Genomic DNA, 9031 nt, shown 5'->3' with positions numbered 1-9031 from the left:
CATGCTGTTAAAAATAAATAAATAAATAAAAGGGATTGGGAATTAGCTTGGTGGTAGTGAGGAAACTAATGACTCCATTTTTGAGAAACCAGCCTCTACCTCAGAACAAAGCCTGTCCATGGAAGGGAGCGTGACCCTTGTCCTTGGAAAAATCCACAGAGCACTCCTAGGCACCCACCCACCCTGCTGAGCTGTTTGTCTGTAAATAACAGGAGAGATCTGCTGCGCCAGGTGTCCCTGACTCAGTTAGGCTAGGTGAGGACCCATAGCAACTCCCCTAGCAACCACCAATCAGCATGAGACAGAGAAAATACCTGGAATGCCAGATGACCCCCCAGTAATTTATGGTGGTTGATAACATGTTGGGAAACCATGTAGTTTAGCACGTACACCCCTCCTGGCCTAAACCAATCAGTTCAAAGGAATCCCCCTCTTGTACTAACCAATCACCCCTACCCAACTTGTTCCTGTTGTTAAAGATGGCGCCCGGAGAGCTTCTCTTCTGGGAGTTCAGGTCCATGACGCACTGAATGGCTCGCGAACCATCACCTCCAATCCCTGCGAATGGCGCGAACTTTGAATGGCGCACCTCCAATCCCTGAAGGGGTGCGAACTCTTGGCCAGTGAAGAAGTAACAGCCCACTCGCCTTGCTCCTCCTCATCCTGCTGAGCCCATAAGTATCAACACCCTGTTCATGTTGGCTCTCTTACTCTCTCTTACTCTCACTCTCTTACTCTCCCCCTCTCTCTTTTGCTCTCCCCTCTCTCTCTCCCCCCTCCTCTCTCTCTCTTCCCCCCTCCCCCCCCCCCTTTCTCTTCTGCGACTGGCCACTTAGTCGCACAGGGAAACGGTTGTTTTGGCTTGTTGAGTTTACGGAGCTTTTCCATGGTCCTTTACAGTTCCCACCAGTGAATGTGCCAATCAATGTTAAGAGTTGTTGTTTGATTTTCTTGTGGTATGGAATGATTTGCTGTGCGATGTTGTGACGCATAGAGTATCCTCCCAAAAACCTATAAAATCTTACTGAACAAAAGACCGGGACTCACTCCCTGGGACCACTGCATCGGGAACGGTTGTGAGTCCGGGCTCGAACTTGCATTAAAGACTCTTGTGTGATTGCATCGGATTCAGCTCCTGGAGGTCTGTTGGGGTCCATGAATCTGGCATTACAGTAGAACACCCCTGGGCTCAATCCCTTGTACTGAAAAAGGTAAAAGAAAGAAAAACTTGTGGAATATAGCAAAAATAATGTATAGAGGGAAATGTGTAGTTGTAAATGCTTATATTTAAAAAAATAAGGAAAACCTCAACTCAGTCAACTAAACTGAAAGTAAGCAGAAGGAAGGAAATAAAGATTTGAATAGAGATAAAATAGGGAATAGAAAAAATTTTGAGAAAATGAAATAAAGAATTGCTTTCTTTAAAAGATTTTAACTAGACTGATCAAGGGGGGGAGGGGAAAGACACAAATTACTAAATTTGGAATAAAAGGACATTCTTACCAAAAAAAAGAAAAAGAAACAAAGAAGGAAGAAAATACTATAAACAATTGTATGCCAACAAATTAAATAACTTATAAAATATGGGCTTATATCTAGAAAGACATAAACTACTAGGATTAACTCAAAAGGAAACAGAAAATCTACCAAGACCTATTGCAGGTTAATGATTTAATTAGAAATATATTAATTTCTCAAAAGAAACATCCCAGATCATATGGCTTCACTGTTGAATTTTGTCAAACATACAGAGATTCAACACTAAGCTTTTCAAATTCTTTTTAAAAAGAAGAATAAAAAAAGATAGGCTTCCCAGTATTCCTTTCATACCAAACAAAGACATCACAAGAGAAGTCAACACAGACTAATCTTTTATACACAGTTATGTTTTAGGTATAAGGTGCCTCCCAAAACACTCATGTGTAAGAAAATGTAAGAAATTAGAGGCAAAATGCTTGGGTTAGGAGACCCTTCACATAATCAGTGAATTGATCTGCTGATAAGGATTAACTGGGTGGTAACTGGAGAAGGTGGGTTCCTTTGAGGTTCATATTTTGCCCATGGTGAGGGAAATTCTTTCTCACTCTCTTCCTCTACCCCTTCCTGGTTCTATGTCCTGAGCTGCTTTCTTCACCACACTCTTCCACCATGGTGTCCTGCCTTACCAGAGGGCCAGAGCAATGGAGTTGGCCTTCTCTGAACTGAGACCTCTGAAACCATGAGCCCCAGCTGATTTGCATAGAGTTGAGACACTTGTAACCCCTGATAATGAAGTCTACATAGCAGAGGATCAAGTTTCTCCAAAACCACAAAAACAAATCACAGTAAAGCAAGTAAACTTCAGACTCCCTTCAGAACTGGGAATTTCTTCTTTTGGTTGGATTCACAGGTCCTTGTTTCCCGGGACCTTCGTGCTCTTTGTTGGCATAAAGCCATCTTTGGTTGGCTGTGAAGCTGTATCTATGCAACTGGAGGCAACTGTGTAGGTAGAGAGCTTAACAGGAGGACCGCAGGAAGAGGACACGGAGAAGGCTGAGTGGATGGTGGTGAGCCCCTTGTCTGTGATTGGCAGTGGAGAACAGCAGTTGTGGTTCACACCTGCACTTTTGTATGACCTCTCATGACCTCTTACTTTCCAAGGTCTGATTCATGGGTAGAAGTGACCATGAGGCTGATTAGCAGACCTTGGCTTTGGCTATAATTTTCAGGTATAGAATTCTCTATCTTGGAGGGTTGCATGTTGTGGTCTCAGATTCTCTTTCCACTAACTTAATGTTGGTTATCTCAAATACAGGTTGTCCACACAGCAGGTCATTCACCAGATATGGATGTAAGTCGCCCAGCTTGCAATATGAATGGCCAGCGCCTCGTTATGTGGGTCTGTGTGGAGTTGTCTCCACTTTCTGTATTACTTTAACCTTTGCTCACATATATAACTACCTGCTGCCGATGTATTTCTCTGTTTTAATGATTGAGAATGGGTTAAAAAGGTCATTTCGTCTTCATTTAATAACAACCACTACTGAAGAGTGACTGTGTATAGGTGTAGGTTAGCTGTCACACTTTTTAAAAAATTATTATGTGTATTGTAGGAGGTAGGATTAGGAAGTTCACTGTTCAGGAATTCTTTACCTCCCGTGCAGAAGAGCAGATAACTAGCACTGCTCTGGCTTTGGTTCCAGGAACCCCCAGCAGTAGTGGGGCCCTCAATCTAACATGAGCACAGGTGCTTCATAATGAACATGACTAACATGCTCAACTGCATAATGTTCTGACATTGTTTTTTTGAAAGGCATTAATTTATCAAATAAATTGTTTATATTCAAAAAGAAAACAGCCTGCTTCTAGACTGCTTTTTCAAACTCTTCCAGCCCCTGTTCAATGCCAGTTCCAAAATTTTCAATATTTGTTATAGCAACAGCCCCACTTCTCTGATATCAATTTTTATCTTGGTCTGTTGTGTGTTTCTGACAATACCACAGACTGAGTAATTGATAATAAATAAATATTTATTAGCTTTGTGGTTCTGGAGTCTAGGAAATCCAGCATCAGGTGCCGATATCTGGCAAGGACCTTCTTGCAGTTGTCTCATAGCAGAAAGAAGAAGCACAGAAAGGCTGGGGGGCAAAAGGGAACAAACCAATCCCTTATAAAGAACCTGCTCCCACAATAACGAACACCCCCCATGAAACAGCATCATTATTCCATTCATGAGAGCTGAGCTCTCACGGTGATGGTGGTGATGGCAATTGAACCCAGAGCCCAGCACACATGCCCTAATATTTGATTCTATTGATTTTAAATCAAAGCCTACATCAGACTTCCCACATTATGTCACCCAAAGGGCTATCTCCCCATCTATGCTTGGGATTGATTCTGACTGATCAGAGTTATGAAGTACTTGTCATATGCCCCGACCCATTTAAGAAGTAGAAGGGGGTGGCTCAGAAAGCAGTGTGGTGAATTTAATGATGGAAACATACATTTGTAGGACAAGCAGAAGTTCCACCACCTCACATACTCTGGGGAGTCAGGTCAAACATGCATATCTTACTCTGTTTCATGCCTGATCATACTTAACCCCGTCACTACCCTATTCTGTCAGTGCCCCATTTTGCTCATGAGGAAACTGAGGGGCATTTGGCATCTTGTGCAGAATTACACCATGAGTAAATGGCAGAGCTAGGATTTGATCCAAAGTCTGCTGACTGTCCAAGGTTTGGCTCCCATGTAGAATATTTGTCACTAGCTTCATCTTGATCAGGTTCAGGGAGGGATCTCACAGTTGCTTGGGGACCATTCCTTTTCCTGCAGGAAGTCATGGTCTTTGGGGGCCACACTATGGAGGACACAGTGCAAGTTGGTACTCAGCCAAGTGTGGTAGGGAGGGTGGAGTGGGGCACTCTGTGGGGACTGAGAACAGCCAGGACCCAACCTTTGTCCCCAGCCCATAGGAAACCCCGATTCATTCTTTAGGGCCCATGGAAGGCTTCCCTCACATCCTGCCCAGCCCCGGGCCCCTGCACTCCTCAAGCCATGCACTTACTCCAGTGGATGCTCACATGCTGTTCCCACTGCACTGTCAGGCAGAACACAGAGAGGCCGTGGGGAACAGGGAGAGTTGGGGGCTGGTGCAGAGACCTTGGTGCCAGGCTGAGGGGCCTAAATGTGTGCTCAGGGCTTTGGGGGCCTGCAGTGGGGCCTGGAGGGTCCCAAGGCACAGAGGCTCATTAAGAAGCTGCCTGACTTGTCCTCCCTGAGGATCAGGAGCAGAAGGTTAAAAAGACCCAGCAGGCTCCTGACTCATCCTTCACACACAGCCAGGTAAGGAGGGAGGGGCGGAGGAGGGGGCCTGAGACACAGAGTCCTCACACCTGGACCAAGCCTTCCTGATGCTCCCGCCTGTCCTTGTCCCTGTCTCTGCCTGACCAGGCGCCTGCCTGCCTCTCCCTCCTTCCCATTTGCATCTGGCCCCTCAGACCTGGCATCTGCTCTTGCCCCAACCCCTGGACGGCTCTGTTCATGGATTTCCTTCTGTCCCACTGTCTCCTTATGGCTCTGACTTTCTCTCCATTTGCTTCTGGGTGTGTTCTGAGGAAGGAAGGAGGAAGGAGGTGAAGACGGTGACTGTGGAGCTAAGGCAGTTGGCTCTCCTCTGCGTCCCAGCCAGGTTGGGACCTTGGACTGAGGATACAGGACAAGGGGCTGGTAAGCGAGGGAGAGGTCAGGGTAGCTAGTTCCAGGAGTGCAGAAAGGGCTGTTGGAGGCTTCAGGAGAGTCGGGGAGCTAGGGGAGATGCTGAAACGGGGAAGAACTAGGACACTCACACTGGAGAAGGGGAGGAGGTAACAAACCAGATATTGCTACCCCGGCATTTCTTTCTCCTGGATGGAATCATAAAGATGTTAGAACATCCCACCCCACCCACCTTTCACTGCTCTCTCTTTTCCACATTCTCCTCTCCTCATTTTCTCCATTTTGCTTCCTTTTCTGGTCAGTCTGTAGCAGAGACTGGGAGAGGGAGGCCTGTTGAGACACTACTGCAATGGCCCAGGCCTCGGGTCCAGGTGAAACAGGCAGGTGAGAGGAGAGAGGATGGCAAAGTCCTGAGCTCTTTCAGTTGGAATGTACCAGAGACCCTCCTGCACCGCTGTGAGCAGGTCTGGTCACAATGCATCCTTGACATGGGGTTCATTAAGTTTTATTGAACCTTTCCTGGGATCTAGATGCTCACTACCTTCCAGGATGATTGACTCTGTGTGCACTGGTTTGAAGAGTTAGTCAACTTATCATCACTATGACAAAACACCAGAGGTAATCAACTTAAAAGTAAGGAAAAGTTTATTTTAGCTCATGGTTTCAGAGGTTTCAGCCCACTGACCCTATAGCTTTGGGCCTGTACTCATGGCAAGAGTTCATGGTACAGAAGAATTTTACACTTCATGGTGGCCAGGAAGCAAAAGAGAGAAAGAGGAAGGGCCCCGGTTCCAATATTCTCTTCATGAGCACACCCCCCAGTGACCTAACTTTCTCACAAATGGCCCCACTTACACTTCCTGAAGGTTTCACCACCTTCCAATAGCATCATGGGCTGGGGACCAAGCCTTTAACACATGGGCCTCTGGGGATCATTCTAGATTCAAACTATAGCTAATTTAAGTCAGTATATTACCACTAATATAAGTTGGACAAATGAAACTGAAATCCTTTTGGGGACCACCCAGAACAAGACTCATTCCACATCAGAGGACTCATTTATGTCTATGTATGACTGGTAAAGAGTTGTCCTCAGCTCAATAATGTCTCTCATTTTTCAGTTCTATAGACACACATTTGCTTTAACACTTTCTCACACAATGTGATTTCCAGACCTTTCTCTGTAGCCTGTTGGCCCAGGGGTTGGGCACAGTGGCACTTGCCTGTAATCCCAGTGGCTCAGGAGGCTGAAGCAGAAGGATCATAAGTTCAAAGCTAGCCTCAGCAACTTATTGAGGCCCTAAGCAACTTCATGAGACCCTGTCTCTAAATAAAATACTGAAAGGGCTGAGGATGTGACTCAATAGTTAAAGCCCATAGGTTTAATTCCTGATATATATATATATATATATATATATATATATGGACCTGGAATAACAATATTGTTCTAAATGTGGCCTAGCTGCTGCAGACACAGTTCCAAGCCACCTCCTGTAATCTGCGAGGATTCCTCTCAGTGATGCAGACTCATGTTGACTTTTTGGAATTTTCCTTATGTTGGTCCAGTTTAAGTTGTCAGAAATATCCAACAAACTGCTTCCCCATCTGAATTTGGTACAGTTGGCTTTTTGAGTCGACCCAAAAAACAAGATGTTTTACATTTAGGATGAACATTTTTTTGTTTGTTTCTGGTTCAGCCTTTGTTCTATCCAGTTAACACTGGATATGTGATTTTCAACCACTGGGTCACTTCCTCACTATCTACACAAGCTATTGTCAAGAAAAACCTAGAGACTGGCCGGTCCAGGGGAATGTCAGCTGTCCCTATAGCCACCTTGCTCTCACCTTCTCCCCTTCCACTCGGCTCTGTTGGAGCCCCCACTCGTGATTCCATGTTCCTGGTCCTATTGCTAGCTGCTTCCTCAGAGGCCTTCCAGCATCTTTCTCTCTTTCCCTCTGTTTCTTGTTTACCCTCCCAATGTACATACGTTCTCAACTCTTCAAAGTTAAAGAACAACGAAAACAAAAAACTCCATACCTCCTTATGTCCTGGCCTGAGCATCTGCTCACCCAACTCCTTCTCTTTACAGCTCAGTTCACCCCTCAGAACCCACCACAACCTGACATCTGCCTTCATCACAGAGATGCCTCATCTCTGAGCCACTCATAACTTCCTTGTTATTCCATTTTTGACAGTTTTCAGTCCTCTTTGCGTTTGACACCACTGGCACCCAAGCTCCCTGGGTTCCTACATCAAGCCCTCCTGCCTCCCTGGAGCTCTTCACAAGCCTGTCTCGTCCCCTGCCCATCTCTCCAGTGTTCCTCTCCGGTGCTCCCAGGTGCCATCTCGGCCCCTCTGCTCTCTCACTGAGAATTCCCATCATTCTCTGTCCTCATTACCCTCCAAATGCTGGTGCAGCAGAGCTTTGATCTTCCACTTAGATCTCCTTCCTGAACTCTCAGGCCACACAGCTCAGCCTCTAACCTCCTGATCCTCAAGCATGTGTTCCAAACTCTGTGTGTCTGTAGAGAATTAATTAGCCCTCTGCCTTTTCCTGCCCCACCCCACCTGCCCTTCCTTCACCTCCATCTCATTTCTGTGTTGCTGAATGGTGCTAATGACAATTTATGTTCCCAGTTCTGGACCTCAAGCTCATCTTCCTTCCTCCCTTTCTCACTTTCTTCAGGCCTCAGTTGCCCTGCGCTGTTGGGTCCTCTCCACCCCTCCCTCTACCCTCCCCCCTTCCTGGGTGGAACATGAGCCTTCTGTGTCTTTTTCCTTTACCCCTCACCTGGTCTTCTTCCAATGCCTTCTCTTAACTTCCAGCCACACCACATGTTTCTACACCCGAAGCCCAAACAAATTATTTCTCTGCTTGAAACCCACCATCACTCACCACAACCTAAAGGATTAAGTCCGTGCTTCTTAGCAGGATACACACACTATTTATACCCAGTTTCCTTCTTAACTTCAGGCCCATCTTCCAGGAATCCCCTTTCCTAATACCCCTGTGCAGACTTCATCCCTGGGCTCCCTGTTTGCACAAAGCTCTCCCTCAGGCCCTTGGCACCTGCTGCTCCCTCTATCTGAGTTCCTGGCTTGGCTAACCCTGCTCACCCTCTAAGATTCACATCAGGTGTTCTGTTCTCCAACCCAGCACTCCTTACTTGGTGGCTGTTCATCATCTGCCTGTCTCTTCACTGTGTGCCCTCTGAGAGCAGAGGTTTTTACTTCTCCACCCTTAGGGCTCAATATAAGTTATAGAGCCATGGCCGACAGCACGCTTCCCCTCATGATGCTAAACACATTGGGAATGGTTTTGTATATTTATTCCTCTATTTTCCCCAACTAGACTGTAAGCTCTTCAGGATTAGGAATATACCCTGTCCTTGTCCTTGCTTATGCTTGCCTTTCCAGCTCCTATACCAGCATATGACCATTCATTGAATGACACCATGAGCAGGAGCACTTGATGGGCACTGGCATTATTGAGCTCCCTCTCTGTGGCAGTCACAGTGCTGATTGCCTCATGAATAACCTACCACTATTCACAGGCTATCTCCCTGGTGGACATCATATCCATTCCACGAGGAAGAACACTGGGGCTCAAGAAGATTAAATTACATGACAAGGTCACAGTAAAAGCATCAGGACTAGCAATCAAGCATTCCAAACCCCATTCTTCTCCACCAGAAAATTCCACCTCTTGTGGCTCCATGAACAAGAGAATCATCTTTAATTTCTAAAGGTATAAACTAAACCCAAACCCAATCTTTATCCCAGGCTACCTGCCAATCATCAATCTCAAGGGGAGAAGGGGATCCTAAGGGGTTT

The sequence above is a fragment of the Ictidomys tridecemlineatus genome, chromosome 11 (genome assembly GCF_052094955.1).
Source record: "Ictidomys tridecemlineatus isolate mIctTri1 chromosome 11, mIctTri1.hap1, whole genome shotgun sequence".
NCBI lineage: Eukaryota > Metazoa > Chordata > Mammalia > Rodentia > Sciuridae > Ictidomys > Ictidomys tridecemlineatus.
The sequence above is the reverse complement of the archived record's forward strand: the minus strand, read 5'-3'. Positions refer to the sequence as shown.